Source organism: Spea bombifrons, chromosome 5 (assembly GCF_027358695.1).
Source record: "Spea bombifrons isolate aSpeBom1 chromosome 5, aSpeBom1.2.pri, whole genome shotgun sequence".
Lineage (NCBI taxonomy): Eukaryota > Metazoa > Chordata > Amphibia > Anura > Pelobatidae > Spea > Spea bombifrons.
Window position 1 is genome coordinate 56037840 of NC_071091.1, and position 26010 is coordinate 56063849.

Here is a 26010-nt window from a genome sequence, read left to right on the forward strand (position 1 = left end):
TCACAAGGGTGACGTAACTTTTTCGCCTCTCTTTCCGAGAGGAGTGACCAAGAACTTAAAACAAACAGCACATTTTCAATAAGAAAAGAAAATATAATATTAATAATAAAAGGATTCAATTATGTGATTAGAAACTTATTTATTGCAACAACTTAAACTATTATGACATTTTGAATTACACAGAAGTCCCTTGCTTTTGCAACTGCATTTATTTGTGGAACACTTCCTTTTGCAATGACAGCGTGTATAGCCTTGCCCGCCGCTTCTCGAATTAGCTGCAGCTGCTTCTCTCAGCGAAATTTCTTGAGCCGAAATCTCATTTATGGAAAGTAACTTTTCTTTACAAATTACGAACTGGTTACGTGTGTAAAGCTGCTTGAGGGTACCATTTTTATTTGCCAGTTTATAGAAGTCGGAGTCTTCTATCCCAACAACAACCGCTAACACATTTCGGCTATCTGTACGACCACGGTCGACATCAGGCACTTGTATTCGTACACTATCGCCAATTTGAGCAGGAGGAAATTGTTTTTGTGAGGTGCGTAACATTTTGTTTGCTTGCAGTAGAAGATTCTCTTTCGCGGCCGCTCTTTTTATTGAAATTAACTCGTGTTTTCCAGTTAGAGCTTGATGTGGAAACGTAGTAGAATGCAGGTCCTCTTCAATATTTTTCCTTGAAATATGGTTTTCCGAATGACCACCGCACAAATTTTTTTCAGAAGTATCAACAGTTTCTTCATGCTGTTTTTCGGTTTCACAAGTATTGGCAATTTCTTCGAGTTGTTCTTCGGTTTCAATATTTGCGATTAGTTCGCTAGGCAAAAAAGACGATGCTATGCCTCTTTTAGCCTTAACGCCAAACATGGCTTCATAAGGACTTTGGCGTATTCCTTCGTGGTATGTAGTGTTCTTGGCAAATTGTACAAAGGGTAAACCATCTGACCATTTATTTGTATCGTTATCGTTCATCCATGCGGATAGCATATTCTGTATATCTTGATTGGCCCTTTCAACTGAGCCTTGTGTTTGACTGTGACGAGGCTTTCCATGGACTATCTTAACATCTTTCCACATAGCGCATAGTTCGGATATGACTTGATTACTGAATTATCTACCATTATCTGATTGCAATATTGCTGGAGCACCAAATGTTAAAAATATTGAAAGAACGTGATGCGCTACTTCTTCAGCTCTCTTAGTTTTCAAAGGTCGTAGCTGGACAAACTTAGTTAAATGATCTTGGTAAACCATTATGAATTTATATTCGCCATCGCTGTTTGACTGTAGATCTATCAGATCAACTTGACATCTTGAGTTTAACTCAGAACTGACCATTGGTTTCACAACAATACCTTTCTTAGGTGCACTGTGTTTCATTTGACACTGTTTGCATAAATTTAAATACAACATGACAACTTCATACGTAATATTTTTGTATTTAACTTGCAATTCTTTAAGCATACGTGTTCTTCCTCCGTGGCCTATTCTGGTGTGAGTTTCATATAGTATACTGAACAATTCCTCATTGGTAACATAATACTGGATATTCGTTTCTCCTTGTTTTAATGGTACAATTAACTTCTCTTCATCATTAATTTTTAAAACATCAAAACGTTTTAATCGTCTGTAATCCAAAGGTGTATTGCACTTAGTTTTAGCAGAAACCACTTCAGAAAGTATTTTAGAGTACTTTTCTTGAGAAAAATAAAAACAATTGTCTTCTCGTTTTCCCGCAATTAATGCATTTAACTTTTCAATAAAAAGATCACGATTCACTGCGGTATCCATTGATTATAAATAAGGGTGTCGTAAAAAATTTAGAAAACGTTACTCGCACCATCAAACGTTGCATACGGACTGACAGCAGAACAAAGGATTTGGCGGGAGACAGCCAGTCGCCTATTTGTCGGTTCCTTTCGAAACCTCGGCTCCTACGTTACTCGCACCATCAAACGTTGCATACGGACTGACAGCAGAACAAAGGATTTGGCGGGAGACAGCCAGTCGCCTATTTGTCGGTTCCTTTCGAAACCTCGGCTCCTCTCGGGGCCTCGGCTCCTCTCTTTTTGACCTCCACCAGAGCATATCTGTGATTGTCGACATACACCGGTGAGGGTCCGAATGTAATATAATGAAATGAAATATTCGATCTTTCACCGACGTATTTGGTATGTGTTGATATTCACCGGTGAAAGTCGACATTCACCAATTTCGGTCTTTGACGGTAACATATATATATATATATATATATATATATATATATATATATATATATATATATATATATATATATATATATATATAACTAACTCAATAAAAAAATATAATAATAAAATATTTTTTTCAAAGAGTGAGAGCACAACTCTTTGAAAAAAATATTTGATTATTATATTTTATTGAGTTGGGTTAATTCCACCTTTCTTTTCACCCAGTGGGACTTTTTGTGACTTTTTTTCCGGGGCAGGGGCAGCATTTCACACTCCGGCCCAGGCAGCACAATGTCATGGGCCGGCCCTGTATCTGTATAGTATAAGAATCAGTTTATATATTGTACTTGCTATTGTGCACATCTTAGAAGCTTATCCATAATATTTTTCCTCTTTCTAGCACATGGATTATAACAAGACATTTGATTGATCTTTCATTTCAAACCTTCGTTATTTCACCTAAAAGGTATTTGGACTATTTTAACATTGTACGTTTAAAAAATCTATGAGACATTTCTGTGAAAAGCAAAACATTGTTGAAACACACTTTTATCTTTAAATGTAAAATTTTCTGGCAGATTTAATCAGCGTATGTGTAAGTCAGTACATAAATTTGTTAATCGCCTACTAACTTATATGGTACTATAAAACTAGATTTTAATAACAAGATACGTTAACAAAACAAGTGGCCATCACCTCAATTTATTTATATTTATGTACATGGGTCCTGCCTCTCTCTTGTTGTCTGGCATGTCATTTCTAACAATTTAAATTTGTTTGTGACTGTGACTGTTTGGATTTCCCCATTTTTCCTTAACTTTGACTTTATTATACATAATACAACTCATAAAGTTGATTTATTAGTATCAGGACTTGATTTTGGAACAAAGGGTCGTCCAACTGGGAATGATAAGGTAGCCCTGGCAATTTTGGAGGATGTAGCCAGGCATATCCTGCTAGTGGCTGCACACTGCAGCACCCAATCTGCCCCTTGCATATATCCAAATAAAATAAAGTTTGGGAACCAATAATAAAAACAAAACATAAAATATGCTGCAGTTCAGTACGCAATGCATTTCACCCGTTCAGGGCTTCCACCTGTCGCGATGTGGATCCGCATTCCGCTTCCTATATACTGAGTTTCCATTTATCTTCCGTAATCGTCATACTATCGTGAGACAAGCTTGTTTCGTATGGTGGTATATGTCCCATCGCTATATACTGTGCCAGATAATTGACGGTGATAGACCCAAATTCCCATCACTATATACTGAGCCAGACACTGATCATGGTACAACATAACTCCCAATATCGCTTCAGATATTAATATCACTTTTTAATAATATGTACTGGGCCATTGGTGCAAGCTTTCCTAGTCTTTACACCAAGTAGAAGGAGGTAAAACATGTTCAAGAATGATACATAATTAAGGGGCAATTTAAATATATAAAAGGACCAGCTAGAACAAACACTCAGCATGAAGGTAGAGGCCTTGCGCTCCCACCACAGCAGCTGTGGCAGCACTGAGGCTACCACTTGGCACCCCTCTCTCTCCTACGCTCCCTGCTGCCAGGGCGCTGTGCACCACGTGCACCTGCGTCAGCGCGGCTCTGATAAAATGCAAATTTTTAGGATCAAGATCAATAAAAGAATAAGGAAATGGAAAAAAATGATGGGTAAGAGAAAATTAATTTTGTAACCCTTGGCTATCAGGCCACAATATACAAATCTTGTAAACGTGGTCCACGGCAATCCATCGACATGCTGTACATTATTTATTTTTTTCAGATTTCTATAATGTTTGGTGGATATGTAGCCATACTGCATATAACAGATCTTGATCATTAATTTATGTTCCAGTGAAGACTGCTCAGGGCCTTGACAACAGTAATATCCAAGGGCACAATGTAATCAGTCTTATAAAAACCTGTTGAGCTATGTGAGCTACTTTCTGTTGATCATTTTTAAGGTGGGAACATTGACGTCACATATGTATGAAAGAATGAAAATCAGGGAGCATAATGGGAACGTGCAGCACCAAAAAGAGATACAGTATATCAGCATACCTGGGAGATATCTAAAACAGCTGAGCCTGAGACTCTTGAATTATTAACCCTTTAATAACCCACCTTGAAGATTCTATATTGTGAATCGCCAGATGTATTAATCAAATGACTCTAATAATGATCCTCGTAGAAACCTTGACTTCTTATTATATAAAGACACACTTAATTAAGTAACCTGCATTCAACAGACTGGTAGCAAAAGCATCAGCTGGGAGTCTTATATATGAGTGCAGGAGTGTGGAATAGGAAGGAGTCAGCTCCAGACTGTGTGACCCTGAAAATTTGCCCAGTCACCCTGAGATTGGGGCAAAAACACTGAGACCAGGTATGCATATCAGTCTGGAAAGTAGGTTAATTTTAATGTCATTGAGCTTGCCAATCCATGAAAAGTATTTGTCACAGATTTCCTGCTTGGTTTCAGAGTATAGGGAAGAGGGGGTAAACAAACAAAACGTTAAAGTTAGAACATTTAATTGTAGGATATGTATGCACATGTATTTTATTTAGACTTGATTAATCCTAAAAGTTAGGTTTAATAAGATTTTGGACAGTTAGCCATTGTAACACTCACTGCCTCACTGAGAGACAAGGGTGAGCCTCTAGGTACTGTGATCAATAATAATCAAGCTCAATACTAAAGCACCTAAGTTCACATATGCTAGCCATGATCAAGATGTAAAAGACAATATAGAAATGTAAGCACATTCAAAGATCAATGAAAGTTAAGAACTGCTCGAAAATTATGTGTGTCATGATGCACAGAAACACATGTTCAGGAATGGACTGGCAAGCCTGGGAAGATCATGGAACTGCTTTACAAGAGAGCCCTGTATTGCCAGCATTCATCAGTAGGTGACCCAGCCCAGAAAGAAATGGAAAAAAATGCAGATTTTTTGGAAAGCTTTTTAATTCCAAATTCAGTAGGGAGATGGGTCTATAGCTACACAGGAGAACAAGATATTTCCATTATTTGGGTGTAATAGCGATGGTAGCTAATTGAAGTGAAACAAGAAATTCTGATTGCAGAATTTTGTAAAAACAATAGCAATTCAGTTTATCATTATAGTTCCCATTACGTTTGACTACATGCACCAAATTATTTTTATGAAAAGCTTTAGCTTATATGAAAATTAGTATTGATAAGTTCCCTTTTACGTAAATTTTTAAGTATTGTTCGTGTTATTTTATGCAGGTAACAGCTCACAGTAGATTTAACAAGTTCATTACCTGGATGCAAAATAAATGAGTATTACATCAATTAGTAAAACCTTTATTATCAGGCTAATAGTCAATTACTGTTGAAAGCACCTGGCAATTTCTTCTACCCCTTACCCTTGTCAAGCATAAAATACTAGATGAATGCAAATCCATTAAAATTGTTTTCTAGTTATTACGTGAAATGTTACTGCAGCACTCATTGGGGGGTATTAATAGACGTGCAAATCAACTACGCCTCCACTCAATGGTTGGTGCGGACCCCTAAACGGCTGGCTTAAATCAATCCAAGCGCACCCCTACATAGTGTTATAAAATCAAAGATTTATTTCTTCCTATTAAAAGGTCAGCAACAGGATTATACGGCACAGTGCATCATACGTCAGCAAACCATGATAACCTAACACCTTTCGTCTCTCCGACTTAAACCTAGGTAACAGACTTACGTCTGTACATATCTATAACTAAGCCATCTACCAACTAGTAGTTACTTAATTTATTATAAACATTGTGTATCACTTGATAAGCATAATCTCTGCATTACAACAAACTTACTCATTAAAAATCGCCCTGTTGGATGCCGACATAAAAACCATCATATAGCCAATCCTTAATTTCTCAAGATCTATAATATCAAGTAAACTCAATTCATAGAATACATAAATATCTCTTAATAGAGTTCCAATTAGTTAAAATATCCAAATTGACCCTGTTTTTCTGAATTCTATTTGAGGTACGGTTCGGATGGATGATTCCCCAAAATGCCAAATTCAACATATCATTTTAATAAATAAGAAACTTCACTTAAAACTTATTTATCAGTAAGTTATACATACACAAATTATGACCATTAATAAATTCTACCAATATCTACCAATGTCCACATTAACTCATACTTTGCTAAAACATATTACAAGTACAATTAGAATGGATTAACCCCCAATATCCCAGACCCAATATATTTTAATATTTTAAGTACCTTAACTTAAAACATATTAAACAGTAAGTTATGCATACAATAAATTCATGATCATTAATATGGTAATTCTACAAAATGCATTTTTTCAGTAACTTCCTATATTTTATTTTTTACATTGGGTCCATTTATTAAAATAAAATTCAAGCTATTTCATCTTAAAAATGGAAATACCTCAAATTGAATGGGTTGTGGTATTAATTAATTACAATAATTTCCTTTTATATAATTAACATGTTGTTTAATAATTCATTTTAACAATTTATTTTGTAGAATTACTTTGTGTTCTTTCCACCATAAGAACCAATGTCCCATCAAAAGAAACATTCCATTATTTGCTATGCTGATTATTTGTCCTAGAATTGTTTGTTATGAATAAACCTCATCAATTTATAAATTAATGTTTTATGTTTAATGTACACTGAGAGTTAATTCACTCACCTGCAGTAAGCTGTCAACTGTGCCATTTTTCCCAGAACAGTCTTGGGATTTGAGAGCTTGTCCCAATACTTTCAGTATCTGGGCATGTCCCGGAAAAGTCACCCTTGCAGGTGCTAGTTGGGGAGATCACAGTTGCTCTGTATCCAGGGCTGGCCAAAGACTTAACGCCGCCTGGGGCGAAGTTTAAAACGACGCCCCCCCCGCCGACGTCGGGGGGGGGGCATTTTAAACTTCGCCGTCGCCATAATCTACGATCCTCCCCCCCCCCGGTACTTACTTTTAAACAGTCCTGCGGCGAGTCTCCCTGCTCTGCCACGGTGCCGGCTTGTAATGCTGAGCGCCGGAAATTGACGTCACTTCCGGCGCTCTGCATTACAAGCCGGCACCGGGACCGAACAGGGAGACTCGCCGCAGAGGAGAGAGAGAGGGGCGCCGAGCGGGTAAGCGAAAACCACTCGGTGCCCCTCTCTCTCTCTCCTCCGCTTCAAAAAACAAAAAACAAAAAAAGCGCTTGGGGCGGCAAAGTGCCACCCCTTCTAAAGTGCCGCCTGGGGCAATTGCCCCAGTCTGCCCCATTATAGGGCCGGCCCTGTCTGTATCCCACTCTGTACAGCTTCTTCACTGCTCTGCTCTTTGCATGTCATTCTGCGCACCACCACCCTGTCTCATGCACTCAAACACTATCCTCAAACACACACACACTCAGTCTAACACCATACGCTAACACACATTCATGGTAGTGTTGGTGGGAACTAGCTGATTAAATCTGCACCACTATATCTAGGCGGAGCTAAATGAAGCTAATTATCTGGGTTGGGAAGAGTGGGTGGAGCTTTGGGGCAGTGGGTGTGGTAAATTTTCAAGTAATTGATAGCTGTGCTGCAAAGTATCCCTGGATTTTTTTTCTCCAAATATTGGCAATTATACAGCAAGGCTATTATTATTATTTCTTACACAGAGCACCAGCTGATCCCTTAGTGCTTTTACAATAAAGGGAAAATAGTACATTTAGGATAAATGTAAAATATGCACAATTAACAATAACATCAATGTAAGACATACTGGTTCACAAGAAAACAATGTTTAGGGGTAATGAGACAGAAGGTATATGTATGCTAAATAAGTGGGAAATGTTATTATGAATTGGTGTATTACATGGATAAGAAGCACTTGACTATTTTTGATGTTTTCATATTACTTAGCCAATGTTTTAAATTACTTTGGATTGCATCGCCACAGGATCTCTCCTGGTGTGTTAATTGACTAATTATCTCCAGATGTAGTTACATCTGCAGCCTCTGCAGGCCTTGGTTTCATATGATGTATTAATTCAAGCTTATATATATGATGAGGTCTTACATCATTTGTGCTCTGATTTTCAATCATTTTATTAGGTCAGTGATTCTTAGTTTAGCCATTAGGCTACCCCAAGTCGTTAAGTTTGATAAAAGATATTACGTTGTCAGAATATCAAGAACGTATTTAGGTTTTAGAAAAGTAGCATTTATTTCCGAAGGCCTAAATTATTATTTTTTTTTTACAAGGGTTTGTGATTTAGACAGTACAACATCGAGAAAGTAAATATATCCAAAATATGTGATTGTAGATTGCATGTAGATTTGCAGATAAAAACAAATTATAGATAAAGACATAAAGATTAAAAAAAAGCATAGGCCAGATATATTTTAAACTCCATATAAAATTCAGGGGATTTCAAGAGTAGGAGGCAATTAGTAACAGAAATTGACACATAATTTATACCCAGGCATGATTAGTTTGTTTTTTTATGGGTTTGCCACAAGACTATATGATGTATTTACTCTGAACTTTTTACTCTGTGTATCATTTAATCCGTTGGTTTTATTATAGATAGGTCCTCTGATTTTTCCGCATAAAATGTAACTGACATGTAACTGAGTTTAGTTAGATACTGCCTAAAGATGAGGTCGCCGACATTAACCCCTTCAGGACCAGCGTTTGAGTACTGCGTCTCCCCTTGAAGACCGCAGTTTATTTTTTTAATATTTTAATTCCGTGCTCGTGATTCGCTGCAAAGCGATCACGTGGACGGAATTGAGTGGGAGTGGCTGCTACGGATCGCTGGGGACACCCAGCGGTCAGTAGCAGCCGCCCTTCGCAATCCCAGCGTTCATAGCAACATCATCGATGGCGTACCTGGTACGTCCCGGTCTGACGGTGACTATGACCCGGAAGTACCAGGTCCGTCCCGGTCTTGAAGGGGTTAAATATGTATAGCCTTTGAACTCTAGAAACAACTTACTATTCATATATGTGTTAAGTAATTGAGATGTTTTACCATATGGTATGTTCTAAGAGTCTATAGTACAGTGTGGTTTTCTGTCTTATAATCTTTTTTATTTTTAGAGCATTAACAGACACCGCAGCACTTAGGGGTTATAGATAATAATTGCATACTTTAAAAAAAAAAAAAAAAAAAAAAAACTCGAGACAGACAACGTGGACAGCCCTGCATGCTAGAGTTTCTAATCCATCATAGACAGTAGTGTGCAGCTAGTATCTGGACTAATCTGTGTATTAATATGCATGAAGATAAGGATCGACTGCATAATCCTTATCCAGTTTATCTGAGTTCAACTTGAAAGTTTTGTATAGCTTTGGGAAGCCGGTGTATATTTTCATACAAATACGTAGAATCCTTCACATATGAACAGATTCACTAAGACATAAAATGTATCACTGTTTTCGGTATACCTATCCCCCCCCCCCAATCTATCCAAGCATTGCTGTTAAATTAAGTTTGATAGATTAACTCTATCTGCTGTATTCAATGCTTCCCCCAAAAAATTGGGTGCTCAAGTTGTAGATGAATTGTGGCAGATATGAACAAGTCACCATATTAACTTGAAATAATGAAAAACTAACTTGGCCATTCTCACTGGAGAAAATTGCCAGGGTTGAACTTAAGTAATGCGTAGTTAATTAGGTAACATGGGATTTTTCATCTGTCTACAACTTATTGTTTCATGGACAAATCCATCTAATTAGTGAATAAACTTAAAGAACCCGTATTATCGTATATTAGGCACCTATCTCTAATAGAGCATGGTGTCAATTATTGCAGTTTGATGATTCATTTTCAATTCAGATGCATTTGCTCAAGCTGTGATGTTCAAAAATAGTAGTCTGTTTGCCACCCTGGAGGCCTGTAGTTGTGCACCCCTACTGTTGACAGATCTAGATATAGATTGATAGAAAAAGTATGTATCAAACCTTCATTGACTAGATTGTAAGCTCGCAAGAGCAGGGCCCTCTTCTCCTCTTGTACCAGTTTGTTATTGTTTGTGACCTTAAATTTATCGTACTGAATCTGATTGTAAACCGCCACAGAATTTGCTGGTGCTATATAAATAAATGTAATGTATTAGGATTCCAAAATTGTAATGTTACAGATATGACTTCTTGAATCGCACACTCTTGTGTGTGGATTTTCATAAACCACTTGAATTTTTATTTCAAAGTATCCAAAAGAAAATTCTATCTTCACAACACGCATTTCAGTTTGCCTCCTTTGTTGTCTCATTCTTTATAAATAGAAGAGCAGTGACAGTATCTCATTAGAACGGCAACAAGAAATCATTGGAAATTGTGTTGTGATTGTCATCTCAATGATCCAGGAGAGGTTACATAATTTAGTATATATATTGTATACTGACAAATCTATTCCTCATTCTAACGTAGGTAGCCTTTGGGCATCACAAAGTAGAACTAGTAAAATAATGATTCAAAGACACTTCGCACAAAACATGCATAAGCTTCAACAAAAGTCCTATTTATAGTCCTTTTGTTTCTATACCTACTTCTTTCAGGATACTACATCACATCATGAAAAAATTGTGCATATGGATAGCCAAGTACAATATAAAAATGCATTGGGTTCAGTTAGCAGGAAAGTTGCAGGCCTCAGCTCACTGGCCATACTTTGCATGGTCACAGTTCAACCCAAGTGAGCTTGTCCTGTGAGAGAAGAGCTTTGGTGGTCCTGTAGGTTCCCTAAATACACTACACTTTATCACTCCCTTTGGTCATTGGCACACACCAGCTTTCATTTACTGCTGAAAACTTTACTGTGATGAATACTGGGGCAGCACCTTTAGCCCCCTCTTCCCTGGTCGGCATTCTCATGGCATTAAAAGGTGCTCTGTGTCTTAAAGATTAAAATGAGGAGAATTACCTAGAAAATAGTATCTTCTACTTACTTTTTCAAAATACTGTGTAACATTTTATACTCACAGACATTTTGTCAACTCTAAGTGAAATTTGTGAAATCTAAGCATCATCACAAAAGTAACATATTTCATTTCCAGGAATAGATATTTCTTCCAGAAATAGAATAATAAGCCGGGGCAGCATATGAGTAAATTAGTGTCTTCCTCGGTTCCAATATTGAAACTCTAATAGCCATGTTTGGGGCTTAAGGTGAACAAGCTCTTCATAACAAAAATCCTCTATCATCCAGACTTCAATAACTGATTTTGTTGAGCTGGAACAGACCTGTCAACCTTTTAACAAACAATTGCAACACACAAAGCAAAGCGTGAGGTATTTTTGCAGAAGTCTACATGTCGCCTTGTAGTTATTTTTGTAATAAGAGTTTATTTTAATATTTGTATAATGTAAAACACCTAAGTTTTTCTACTCTTTTGAAGTGTACTTAAAACACTTATAAAAATAGGCATATTATATTAGATAGTACCATTGTTTACCCCATAGAGATTTTTCTGGAGGACAAATGCAAATAAATAATTGTGGCCATTTGAATGCTCAGTGTAGGATATCCAACATAAATTGGCATGACTTCAGAACAAGAGGTGCCCACTCAGGGTTATTTTTTGTCAAAAAAGCTAGAAGCAAGATTGGAAGGAAAAAACTATTTTGTATTTAGAACATTATCTGTGTTAGTTTTGAGGATTAGTAAAAAGTTATGAACAAAGTTAATTATGTGACCATTGTTGGAAGCCAACCCATCAACCCCACTGTTGTGTTGATTATTCATACGATATAGGCAATTGATACATAATAGGTATGTGTTAAAATGTTTGGACCACAATTCCCAGAGGTTATATTTATTCAAAGAAAAATATTAATTTTTTCTTCAGTGTAATATATAACATTTGCCCACTTCTTTGATAGGTATTTTGTTAAGTTTAAAATAAAAACATCAGACCTAGATAAAAATGAAGAATTTTAGGATTCAGAACGTCACTTTGAAAGCAAAGCAACCAGGATATATTTCATCCAGATTTATCCGTAATTCTAACTGAACATGGCAGTGTACCATTTACCATAAAATAACACAGACTTTCATTTTGTCAATGTTCAGAAAACAACATATACTGGCTAAACAACTCATAGGAGAACTGACATTTAATCAGTTTGCAAGAGAAACAAGGCTCCAAAGTTATATTTTCAGTAAAACTATTAGGTCAGTTTTGACAACTGGGCCATGTTCGCAGAGCCAGGCATGTCAGTTTTATAGTGTAATATTTATGAATTAAGATACAGGCATGTGCAGGCATTTAATCTATCTGCAATCTTCCAGTGGTATATTCTCAAAGGACCACGTCCCCAGGGAAAGTGTAATTGTTTCTCGGTATTAAAGACAAAATATAGTTAAGGGCCAACTTAGGGGGAAACTCCCTGAACTACACTGGAACAATTTCATTACAAAGTGCTTTGTAAAGACAGTCGAGCAAATTTTGAAGTCCTGATGAGAGCCTTTTTTTTGAGGCACTGAAATTAAGTACCCAAAGACCAAAGATACTATCTATCTTAAACACACACGGCAGAAGGATAGCTTACCGGGCACAGACTCACCTTAGATACCCACAGCAGTTGTCCCTTGAGCTCTCTCAATGTCGACGCTATAACTTATCGGCCAGCAGATAAGAAGCGCTGAGTACATTGTTGGTGCTATATAAATAATAAAATAATAATAATAATAATAATAATAATAATAATAATAACAGTGCGTAGTGGGTAAGCATGCTCTTTTCTCTCCTGCTGTGAGCTTGGCACGTGGGGAAGTAGTTTATAGGGGAGGCTTCTCATTAAAGATAGCCCTGTTGACGATCTTTCCTTTTATCATTATTATGTGTTGCTCTAACAAAACACCTACATCTACATTTTGTGTATAGAGTGATTTGAGGTGTTGACCATAGGAAATAGGTGTTTCTTTTGTTGTCATCTATACAGAGACGTATTCTGGACTAGGAATAGGGCGGCAGACCTCCACCACACCACCTAGGGCAGATCGCCCTCTGGACCATTTACACTTTGGAGACCTGTGTCATGCCAATGCAGACCTCTATAGACTGTATACAGAGCACTTGTATATGATGTCACATCACTGAGCTCCATAGTGAGTATGGTGTCTGAGGATGGGGGTGGCCTGGGGAACTGTGCTTGGTCAGGCCTAGTGCAGCATTAGAGGTAAATATGTCTCCGCATATATAATGTCATCATGCCTGTTAAATGAAAGCTGCATTGCACATTGTACTTCAAAGAAATGTAAAGGTATACAGCATCCTCAAGTGGTGCTAATGAACACCGAAACTCCTGTGTTTGGTTATGATTGCAATGTGAAATATTTGAAGCCTTGGGTGTGATATCTCCCTTACTATATTCAGTTCTTACATATCCCTAGATGCTCAAAAATAATTGATGGGCCTGAGGCTGTCCCCTTAACTTGTTTAAAAACTTTATAGCGCTTCCTCCTGGTGGAATTAATTAATTGACCAATTTATGAATCCTTTTGATAATTGTCACGGACTGGGTCCAAGCTGGTGACTGGAAGGACCCAGCGCGCCCGATGGTTGATTGCAGGAGTCTCGATGCAGTAGCGGAGTCTGGGGCAGGGCCAGATGCAGGGTGACCACACTCGCCCAGGCGTTGAGCACCTAGGTTAGTGCAGCCAAACACCAGCGCCCTGATATGGCAGCAGATGAAGTCCAGAACAAAACGAATCCTGCAGGCACCCTGGAGCAGGCATGAAGCATATCACATGAGTAACGTGCAGGAAGCTGCAGGCTGGGAGAATGGAAGCTAAGCAAAGGGTTAATGTAGCAGACACATAACACAGCAAAGGAAAGGGAGACCAGGCAAGAAACATGATATGAGATATACACGAGAAGTGGCTAGAAACATGACGTGAATAGCGTAAAGTATAAACAGGCACAAGACAAGGAATAAACATAACCTGACAAGACATACATGGTACAGGGCACAACAAAGGACAGGGAAGAAGGCAAGGAACACAGGGGAAGGAGTGAGGAGCCGGAACCCTCGGACGCTTCTCCTATAAGCAAGGATAGGACATATTAACAGGGACATGGGGAGAGGAGAGAGGAACCGGAATCCTCAGATGTTTCAAGGAAGAAGGGCAAAGGTACATAAAAGACAGACAAACATGAATACAGCAACTAGCCTAGGACTACAAGATAACTATTGGAGATTTCGTCACATGATATGGCCATAGTATGCTTAGCCCACCACTACGCCAAAGTACTCCAATGACGGTGGGTCCTAACGCTAATCCCTGCAGACAAGATACAAAACAAACCACACATGAAAACCAAACACAGCACAGAGACATACCTTAGACTGCAGACTGCAGACTGAGACAAACAGAACACACAGGTGGGGCACACCTAATAAAGGAAGCAGAGCTAAAGCAAAGAGCCGGAGCAGAAGCAAGGAATGGAAAATAGAACAAAGCAAAAGGAAATCCAGGAATGGATCAAAGCAAAGCAGAGAAACTACAGCAGGACAGATATGCAGCTCCGCAGCCTGGGCAGACCGTGACAGTATCCCCCTCCGAAAAGAGCGGCCTCCGGACGCGAACAGAAACATCAATAGAAGGAGGGCCCGCCCTCAGACGGGAGAACGGAGGAAACAAGTCAACCCAGGAACCAGTATACAGAGTCCGAAAAACGTAGGAGTCCTTCGATGACCAGCACTGCCGCTAGTAGACAAATCTCCTCCAAAAACAGGAATCAGAATGACTGTACAGGATTGAGGAAGTAGTCTCTAGCTGACATTTAGGGCCAGACGAAGGCAAGGTAGATAAGCCACTTGACAAGGCAGACACGGCAGGTAACCCATTTGCTGGGCCGACACGACTGGTACAGGTTCAGGGTCAGGCACAGGCACGGGTTCAGGTTCAGACAACAGGTTGCCCACTTGCAGGGCACACGACAGGTTGCCCACTTGGAGAATACTCGACCAAGGTAGCCTGGATGCAGGCACTCATGCTGGGAGTCCATAGTGGGTCGCTGGCCGCAACTCAGGAAACCCTCTTTCAGGGTACACGGCGGGTTGCCCACTTGGAGAATACTCGACCAGGGTAGCCCGGATGCAGGCACTCATACTGGGAGTCCATAGTGGGTCGTTGGCCGCAACTCCGGAAACCCTCTTTCAGGGTACACGGCAGGTTGCCCACTTGGAGAATACTCGACCAAGGTAGCCCGGATGCAGGCACTCATACTGGGAGTCCATAGTGGGTCGCTGGCCGCAACTCCGGAACATGACAGGAAGCCCACCGGAAGGGGCAAGCTTGGCAGGAAGCCCTCTGGAAAGGGCACGCTCGGTAGGAAGCCCTCTGGAAAGGGCAAGCTTGGCAGGAAACCCTCTGGAAAGGGCACGCTCGGTAGGAAGCCCTCTGGAAAGGGCAAGCTTGGCAGGAAACCCTCTGGAAAGGGCACGCTCGGTAGGAAGCCCTACGGAAAGGGCTTACACATCAGGAAACCCTACGGAAAGGGCACGCTCGGTAGGAAGCCCTATGGAAAGGGCTCACACATCAGGAAACCCTACGGAAAGGGCACGCTCGGTAGGAAGCCCTACGGAAAGGGCTCACACATCAGGAAACCCTACGGAAAGGGCACGCTCGGTAGGAAGCCCTACGGAAAGGGCTCACACATCAGGAAACCCTACGGAAAGGGCACGCTCGGTAGGAAGCCGTACGGAAAGGGCTCACAAGTCAGGAAGCCCACCGGAAGGGGCGAGCTTAGGAGAAAACCCACCGGAAGGGGCGAGTTTAGTAGGGAACCCCTTTTGATGGGGTGTACACAACAGAAAACCCCGTTTGGTGGGGTGCATGATAGGAAACCCCTTTTGCTGGGGTGCACGACAGGAAACCCCTTTTGATGGGGTGCATGATAGATAGCCCTCTGGCCGGGCTGGAATGCTGCAGACAGGTACGGAGGCCCACTGGAAGGGCAGACGGATACGGAGGCCCACTGGAAGGGCTGACGCTGCATACTCCACTCCGCGAACTCCTGGCCTTTTACCTGCGGCCATGTGTCACGGACTGGGTCCAAGCTGGTGACTGGAAGGACCCAGCGCGCCCGATGGTTGATTGCAGGAGTCTCGATGCAGTAGCGGAGTCTGGGGCAGGGCCAGATGCAGGGTGACCACACTCGCCCAGGCGTTGAGCACCTAGGTTAGTGCAGCCAAACACCAGCGCCCTGATATGGCAGCAGATGAAGTCCAGAACAAAACGAATCCTGCAGGCACCCTGGAGCAGGCATGAAGCATATCACATGAGTAACGTGCAGGAAGCTGCAGGCTGGGAGAATGGAAGCTAAGCAAAGGGTTAATGTAGCAGACACATAACACAGCAAAGGAAAGGGAGACCAGGCAAGAAACATGATATGAGATATACACGAGAAGTGGCTAGAAACATGACGTGAATAGCGTAAAGTATAAACAGGCACAAGACAAGGAATAAACATAACCTGACAAGACATACATGGTACAGGGCACAACAAAGGACAGGGAAGAAGGCAAGGAACACAGGGGAAGGAGTGAGGAGCCGGAACCCTCGGACGCTTCTCCTATAAGCAAGGATAGGACATATTAACAGGGACATGGGGAGAGGAGAGAGGAACCGGAATCCTCAGATGTTTCAAGGAAGAAGGGCAAAGGTACATAAAAGACAGACAAACATGAATACAGCAACTAGCCTAGGACTACAAGATAACTATTGGAGATTTCGTCACATGATATGGCCATAGTATGCTTAGCCCACCACTACGCCAAAGTACTCCAATGACGGTGGGTCCTAACGCTAATCCCTGCAGACAAGATACAAAACAAACCACACATGAAAACCAAACACAGCACAGAGACATACCTTAGACTGCAGACTGCAGACTGAGACAAACAGAACACACAGGTGGGGCACACCTAATAAAGGAAGCAGAGCTAAAGCAAAGAGCCGGAGCAGAAGCAAGGAATGGAAAATAGAACAAAGCAAAAGGAAATCCAGGAATGGATCAAAGCAAAGCAGAGAAACTACAGCAGGACAGATATGCAGCTCCGCAGCCTGGGCAGACCGTGACAATAATTTTACTTAATTTGGTTTTAGGTTGTGCTTTATGCAGACAGAAGGAGCACATTCATATGTTGTATGTTCAATATTAGCATTACAGTTATTTTACATAATGTTATTCATTATTGTTTGTAGGTTTTTATTAAAACATTAATTATATCTATTTTATTTAAGACATACTAGTTAAGTGATGCTTTAAAAAGGGATCATCAGACTGGAGATACACATCATGCAGAACTCCTAATATTAGAAATACCAATGACTTCAGAACAGCGTAATACACACAAATTCAACAAACATAATGAGCTCCTAGATAAGTTAGTTGGGTCCAAAAGACAGATTATAAAACATTTAGTACTGGGTACTCATTTACCTCTGATAATGCATTGTGATGCTTACTGAACTTTCCAGCCACCATGCACAGGAACTGGATATTTAGCAACGAATCTCACAAAAGGAAGTGGTTCACCTTCTGACAAAAAGAGCATTGGCATTAAAGGCTCAACTCCATTTTGTCACCAAAGAAAGTACCGTATTTGCTCGATTATAAGACGAGGTTTTTTCCAGAGCAAATGCTCTGAAAAATACCCCTCGTCTTATAATCGGGGTCGTCTTCTAATCAGACCCCAAAAAAATGGCTGGGGCCATGCTGCTTACCGGTCGCGAGCAGCGTCTCTTCCGTTAGAAGCAGGAGGACAGGAAGCTTGTAGCTTCCTCACAGAACTCTATCTCCCCCTCCCTCCTCTGGGGGCGGGGCCAGAGAAGTTGCTGGTACAGCCGGTCCCCTGCAGAAGTCTTCGAGTGAGAGATCTGCAGTTCAGGTAAGGGGGTGGGGGAGGGTTTTTGGGTAAGTATGTGTGATTAATGTGTGAAGTATGTGTGATTAATGGAATGAATGAGTATTTAAATGTTTGTGAATGTGTGTTTGTGTGTGATAGCATGGATGTGTAAGGGGGGTGGGGGTTGTAGCATGGCATAGGGAGGCTGTAATCCCACTACTATCATCCCCAGGTTCCAGCATGTACTGGCTGCCTTGGCTTGATAGGAGTGTGATTGCTGTTAGCAGCAATCACACTCCTATCAAGCCAAGGCAGCCAGTACATGCTGGGTTAAAAGGCATATCATGGGGCTGAGTGGCATATAGGGGGTTAAAATGCATTTCTGGACCTCCAGAAATGCATTTTAACCCCCTATATGCCACTCAGCCCCATGATATGCATATATACCTCCAGAAATGCATTTTAACCCCCTATATGCCACTCAGCCCCATGATATGCCTTTTAACCCCCTATATGCCAGAGTGGCATATAGGGGTATAAGGCATATCATGGGGCAGAGTGGCAAATAGGGGGGGTATAAAGCATTTCTGGGGGCAGAGTGGCATAACTGGGGGGGCAGGTTGGCAAATAAAAGGAAATTTAAAAAATATATTTACATGAATTAATATTTACTGGTAAAACTTTTTTTCCTATAGGGTCGTCTTATATTCAGGCTTTTTGTTTTTTTTCCTAAATTAATATTTTGATTTTGGGGGGTCGTCTTATAATCGGGGTCGTCTTATAATCGAGCAAATACGGTATATAGTATATACAGTACAGTAGTGTTTTATGAATCTGCCGTATCTTCTTTCATGTTGCTTACAAGGTTTTCTGAAGGAGGACTGTAGGAGAAGGGAAAGCAGTTTATTCAACTGTTTGTGAACTGTTATTAACAGATTGGCACTTTGTGGGAGCCTTTTTGTATATTTTTGACATGCAAGCAAATGAGTTTACTATGAGTTTGTGAGGAATGTACAAAAAAAAATGTGAAAAGCTTATTTTTCCTCTCCATCTTCCATGCCTTCCAAGTTCCATTTTTAGGATGGTGAGTCGTGTTTTGGGACCCTTAAGTCTTTCCTTGATATCCCGGATTCGAGGAGTATGAGAGTATCACAGTGTTTTTTCCATAGACATAAACATTACAACAAAAAAAAGGTACAATCTCGCTCAGAAACACACCTCTAACCACAGTCCCAGTTTTAAAATACCATTACCAAGCCTGGCACTCTCTATTACCTTTTAAACCAGATCTGTATGTGGTCTTCTGTTGAAATTAAAACAAAGGTGATTCCCACGCCCTTTATTGCATCATTTAAACAAAATGCAGTATTTTGTGCAGCTGTGTTGATTCTAAAGAGGTAAAAAGCTTTTTGTATAAAATGGTAAATGAAGATTTTCTAAATCCTATTTATTATATGTGGCATTTGGACACCCTTTCCTTGCTTCATAGCTAGAAACAGGACAATAATTCGAATTCTATTCATATTATGTCTGTGCGTGGCCTTAAGAAGATGCTGTATTTATGTTTCCTAAGAGTTCATAGATCAGCAGTTGCCTGGGGATTCAGAGATCATACCATAATGAAACATATAGATCATTTGAGATAGGAAGTAGAATCACTAAGTTCAAAAGCACAAATTACCTTCTCCTAGAAGCTTTTGTTGGCAAGCAATGAGCATTGTAACCTTTCCCTTATTACAACAATGGAGAAAACAAATATATCCCACTGACAATATTCTACAAACTCTAATTCTACCTCCGAAAAAGCAGAACTGCTTTTACTTTTAAATATATTTATTTGTTGTAGAATTAAAGGGCACCTGTCACTATTTTAACACTATTTTATGTCTATATGTGATACCTACACATAAAGGGCCGCTCAGCCTTTGGTTGGATCTGATGAAACTGAACAAAGGGAAATACAGAATGCTAACCCTCTTCCTTCAAATGTTTAATACAGGTCTTATTTTACATAGGCTTTAAAAAGGGACTTACTGCAGTCCCTCTTCTTCAAGAACGGCCCCACAGGTAAAAACATTGGATGCACAGACACCTGAACAAGGTGACCCCAGGCAGCCCTTCTTGTCTCTGGGGAGATTATACTAATGGGACAGGAAAGAATCCAATTGTGGTTACCCAGGGAACTGCCCCAGAGTGTTGTTTTCTGTACTGGACAACACTTCACCCTCCCACCCCTCTTTAGACTGTGTTTATATGTTTGGTGGCAGGTTATGCTAGCATGGTGCAAGGGTGAACCATGCCTAGAGGTGGTTTGACTCGTGGTGCACAAGCCTTGGCCTTAAGTGCAGGACGTTCCTGGGGTTGGTTCCTGCTTGATTCCGGTTGTTGGGCAGCTGTGCATGGGATGCTGGTAGCCACCACAAGGATATAATTGTTAAATGCAATGGGTTGACTCGGTTGCCAACTCATGCTAATGAAGTTTACTAAATGTTAAAATGTTTACAGTTTTTCCCATATTTATATATTCATATTGCAGTTGTTTATTTGATGAAGTGACATGTTGAGTGTTACGGTGCTGAGATACAAGTTGAAAGCACCGTGGACAAAATGTATCCATTGGCTGACTTGAATTAAAATATTTAAGGTTCGAAGGGGGGGGGGTCGACTTGGTTTCTACCTCATTCATGGGTCTGTAGAATGAAAACATGACAGTTTTTAAACCATTCAATGTCTATAAGAAATTAAATGTTAAACAGTGCCCGTTTACCATTTATGTTAATATGTTTTACACATGGAAAAAGAGAAAAAAACATGGTAAGAAAGTTCTAAACAATATGTAAAGAAAACACTTTTTTTTTTATAATTGTGTACACAAGCATCAGTCAGTGATTCAAGTGTTATTTGCAAAATAAATACTATTTTACAAATACATATATTTGTAAGTTAAGGTACCACTTGATTTTAAATTAATAAAATTTCCTGAACAATGTAAGTGTTTGATATTTTTAGATATCAATGTCGCAATATACCGTATTGGCTCGGATATAGGCCGCCCCCGTATATAGGCCGCACCCTAAAAGTTTGGTGCTTTTTTAAAGAAAAAGTTTTTTTCTTTAAAGAAGCACCAAAAAAACATGCTGCCACTCTGTCTCCCCCCGAGATATGCTGCCACTGTCCCCCCCCCGAGATATGCTGCCACTGTCCTCCCTCCCCGAGATATGCTGCCACTGTCCTACCTCCCCGAGATATGGTGCCACTGTCCTCCCTCCCCGAGATATGCTGCCACTGTCCTCCCTCCCCGAGATCCGCTACCACTGTCCTCCCTCCCTGAGATATGCTACCACTGTCCTCCTCTGCCACCCCCCGACTTACCGGAGCAGACTCCCGGGTGTCTTGCGGGGCTGGCGGGGGACATCTACAGCACCGGAAGTTGTATACGCATATTGCGTAGATGACCCCCGCCGGCCCCGCAAGACACCCGGGAGTCTGCTCCAGTATGTCCTGGGGGGCAGAGGTAAAACGCACGATGCGCTTAGACAACCTCCCTTGCCGGCAATTCCCCCCCCCTGTGGGAAATGCTGGCAGGGGAGGCTGTCTGAGCGTATCGGGGAGTAGGATGCAGGTCCCCTGCACCGCTGCGGGGGATCTGTATCCTAACCCCGCTGCCTGCCCGGCGCCTATATTCGAGCCAATACGGTACATCAAAATTGAATATAAATTGTGCAGGGGAAATGCATTTAGATGCTTAATACACATTGCTTAATATAATTCTATCATCTGTATTTATGTGAATGTAAAGAAATATATTAAATGCATTAATATTCATGTATCCACCAAATCTCAACCATTTTATCAGTCTCTAACATATGAATCTGTCTCTTTAATAACTATCTATGATTTCTGCAGCCAATGAGACGACTAACTGCTATTAATGGTTGTTATTATAAAACTGTGAAAAAATGTGAAAAAAATATGTACCTGAATGGTATTACCCATATATTTAAGCACATGCTCTTAATTAGTCAAAGCATCCATGTGCTCTCTGGTAGGGGCGTAACTATAAACCAGAGGAACCAACTTCACCCAGCAACATGTCCATCAGTACCAGCAAAACGGCTTGTGAGTGCCTCCTTTGCCCCAAACAGCTTGTGAGTGCCACTTTTGTCCCCAAGCAGCTTATCAGTGCCCCCAAACAGCCTGTCTGTGCCATCTTCGCAAATTCCACTTGGGGGCACTCATATGGGCTGATAAACTCAAAAGGGAGTCTCCTAGGTGTCTGCATACAAATTACATAAGGAGAAAGCACAAAGGGAAACAAAAACACATGGGATGATATCTTTTTGAAGCAGGTAATCTAGGAAGGGTAATTGCACTTACACTTAGGCAGACATACTATGAACGTATGTGGCTCCGGTCTGTCTCCAGCAGTGAACTCCGTCTGATGTTTGTCAGGAGCTTTTCTTCTACGGATACCCTCCATTTCCTGGTCTGACTTCTCAGGGTACCCAGGTGACTTCTCCGATGATTTTGAAGGAGTTACTTCCCGTTGAATGGAAAGGTTGCGGTGGTGTTCTTCTGGTATCAGTGCAAGAATTTCTGGGTTAATGAGTGGTTTTCTTATAAATAAATCTGTGTCTCTCTAAAGTTTAAAAATGGAATTTAGTGTGGGACATAGCCCTATACTAAATAAAAAATATATTGTTCTTTTTAAATCAGGGATAATTCATACTCAGCATAAATACATAAATATATAAATATTATGTCATTAATAAATAATAAAAAAAATCACAAAATAGTATCTAAAAATAATCTGGATGAAGGTCTATGGTTGTAGACAGTAAACAAAAACTCCTCAACGCGTTTCGCCAACGTGGCTTCCTCAGGAGGGTGATCACATATGCATCTTTCGTCATCCGCTCCTGCCTCTTCTCGACGGGATGTGTTGCGGTCTCTTCTACGTGTCCCTCGTCATGCGCGTTTTCTCTTGTGTGGAAGTCCGAGTGAAGACCTACTAAGGAACATGTGAATCGGCGTGGAAACAACGTACTTATTAAACTCATGTGTGGACCCCTCGGTATTACTATGTTATTATGTGTTAGAATGGACTCGAAGTATTTGATATGTAAATAAAGTGGTAAAAATGGAGAAACTAATGTTATATAATATCTAATATATGGACACATATATGATAGGGACAGGTAAAAAAAACCCAGTGATAAATAATATATAGTAATAAGTGAATAGATATGTTGAGAACACCCCTGTACCAATCTGCCCTTAAATAGTATTTTTATATATATATGCAAAGGGAGAGTATATGAACATAAATGCTAATGGAGGAAGGGGATAAAATGACTCCAATTTTTAGCTGTAGATATCTGTGGCCCTCTCTGCCCCAAACAGCTTGTCTGTGCCATCATTGCCCCTTGCCCCCCTCCAACATAGACAGCCACGCTCAGATACACTTATCCATAGACATTCAAGCTCACATTCATACAAACATTCATAGAAATGCAATATTAAAACATACACATATATTACCTAAAGTCCCACAAGCCTACATGTGACCTAGTGATTAATATATGATGCAGCGGAGCTGGTTTGCCCTTCCTTTTTCTGCAATCTAGAACCCTCCATTTATTTGAATTCAAAACTAGAGCATGAACACACGCTCTTAATTTCTATACCTAGGTGTGCAGGTCTCATTAGGTACTGTACCAATAGAAAGCCAATTGGGTCTTTAATTTACATATAGGAACAAATGTTTGGTCAGTGGGACAAGATGACATGATCGTGAAGGTCAGGCAAATAAAGGTTGTATTTCATTCTAATCTAGACAAATTGGGCGGCAACCATTGTTTTACATATAAACCAAATATGTAGTGGAGTGACGAGCTACAAAATAAATATATCAAAGGAAGAAATACATAGAAAAGCAGCTCAACAAGTATAGCAACTCTTTTCTTTTACCTTACAAATAAAAAAGCATGAAAAAGAAACAAAGAGCCCCAATGTGAATAATATTGGTAAGAACAAAATGTATAAAACAACAATAGATAAATTCAAGTACCGGGAATACTTAGTAGTCCGTTTCTTCTGTGTGGTTGATACTTCAAGGGTTAACAGAGGCTTCCGTGGATTGCTGATATCAGTGATTTTCTTACTGATATCATTGACATTGGGGCGCTCCAAGTTTCTGTTTCATTGTTTTAGATATGTTGCATATAATACATTACTCAAATAACTGCTAAATTATGTGTTAATTAATCAAGTCTTACACATCTGGCAATTATGACCTTGGGGACTAAACTTAATAAGAATATGAAAATGTTCATATTATACATGTGTGACATGATAATAAAAACAGTGAAGATTAAATATTGCCAACACTTACCATCTAAACCTATAAATATAAATATTAAGTGAACCTGAGGTTTAATACTGCATTTTGGCAAAAGAATATAAACCATGACAGGACAACCTATGGGTAGAGCTGTCCCATCAGCCATTTTTTTTATAGACACATCTAATTTGTATACATTGGTGACCACTGTCTATAGTGCTACACTGCAGTATGTGGGATGCAGAATGAAATAAGTTACTTAATTAAGCTAATGCATTGCCTATAATTCAGGAAAGCATGTAATAGGCAGTGGTCAGCGACATATGTGTCCAGGAAAAAATGGCTAACATGGCAACCCAATTGCATCTGTTAGGAAAGTAGGCCTATAAAATTAAAATCAAGGAAGCATGAGATTTGCTTAACTTGTTTACTTAGCAGTCAAAAAAGTGTATAAAAGTAATCTTTACAGAATCATAGAAGTAAAAAACCTTTAATTTACTTGCCTGACGGCTGCGTCCAAAATGTGAGATGTGAAGTCTATAAGCAAGGCAGGCAGAAGTAAGTATGGGAGGTTAGTAGTATACTGTCTTTTTAGCTCTAAATTCTTAAAACAATTTGGCAAACATTTTAATATAAGTAAGGCTTGTGTAATTATCAAAGATAGACAAATACATGGATGATGGTGGACATGTTCACAGTTTCTGGACTCAGCCCCTGGGTTAAATATGTTGTCTTTCTGCCTTGCTCCCTTTTCTCATTGTCTGTTCTATTTCTATTTATCTCTCCCGCTTACCTTTCTCCCTCTCCTTCTTTCTCCCTCTTGTCTTCCTAATTATTGTGGCAGGCCCTGGATGTCTGTTCCTACAGACCTCTGTTCCAGTGCTCCCTTGCGGTGTGTATGGCTTCAGTGTTGAGCACTGGGATACGACAATATCACATTGCGAGGGGGCATCGAAAGAGAGGTCTGTAGGAAAAGACCTTGTATTTTGGGCTAGTAAAAGGGAGATCCCTGAGTTTCCCAACCTTGCCTGCTCCTCCAGTCGTGTACCTTGCTCCCGTATCCTGTTCCTGCTGTGCCCTTCAGAAGGGGTGGTGTGGGTATGCGGTGATGTGTATTTCCTGTATGTGATGTCATCTGTTGCCCTCTCTGGCGCCCAGGTCTTCACTCCCTGCATCCTTACGGAGAGCTGGAAAGTTCCATAATCGATCAGTTTTTCGATTAATCAATTAATCGGATAGAAAAATAATGTACATTTTTTGTTTATTTAAAATAATTTAATGAACAAACTGGATGTTAAAAACAAACAGCAGAATAAAAAAACTTTGAGAAAATGCATTTCTAGTTTTTATCTCCCAACCTGCCCCCCCCAGTTATGCACATCTGAGCCCAGGCTTGCCACACTGCCTCCCAGATATGCCTTATACCCCCTGTATGCCTTATACCTCCAGATATGCCACTCCGCCCTCCCCAGATATGGCATATATCCCCTATATGCCTTATACCCCTCTGATATGCCTTATATCCCTCTAATATGCCTTATACCCCTTGATATGCCTTATACCCCAGATATGTCACTCTTCCCCCAGATATGCCTTATACCCTCTGATATGCCA

General features: G+C 40.2%; 1 pseudogene; it reads right to left on the reverse strand.

Moving 5' to 3' along the window:
• Window positions 1-25571, reverse strand: LOC128497667 (uncharacterized; annotated as a pseudogene).
• Window positions 25572-26010: the final 439 nt, after the last annotated feature.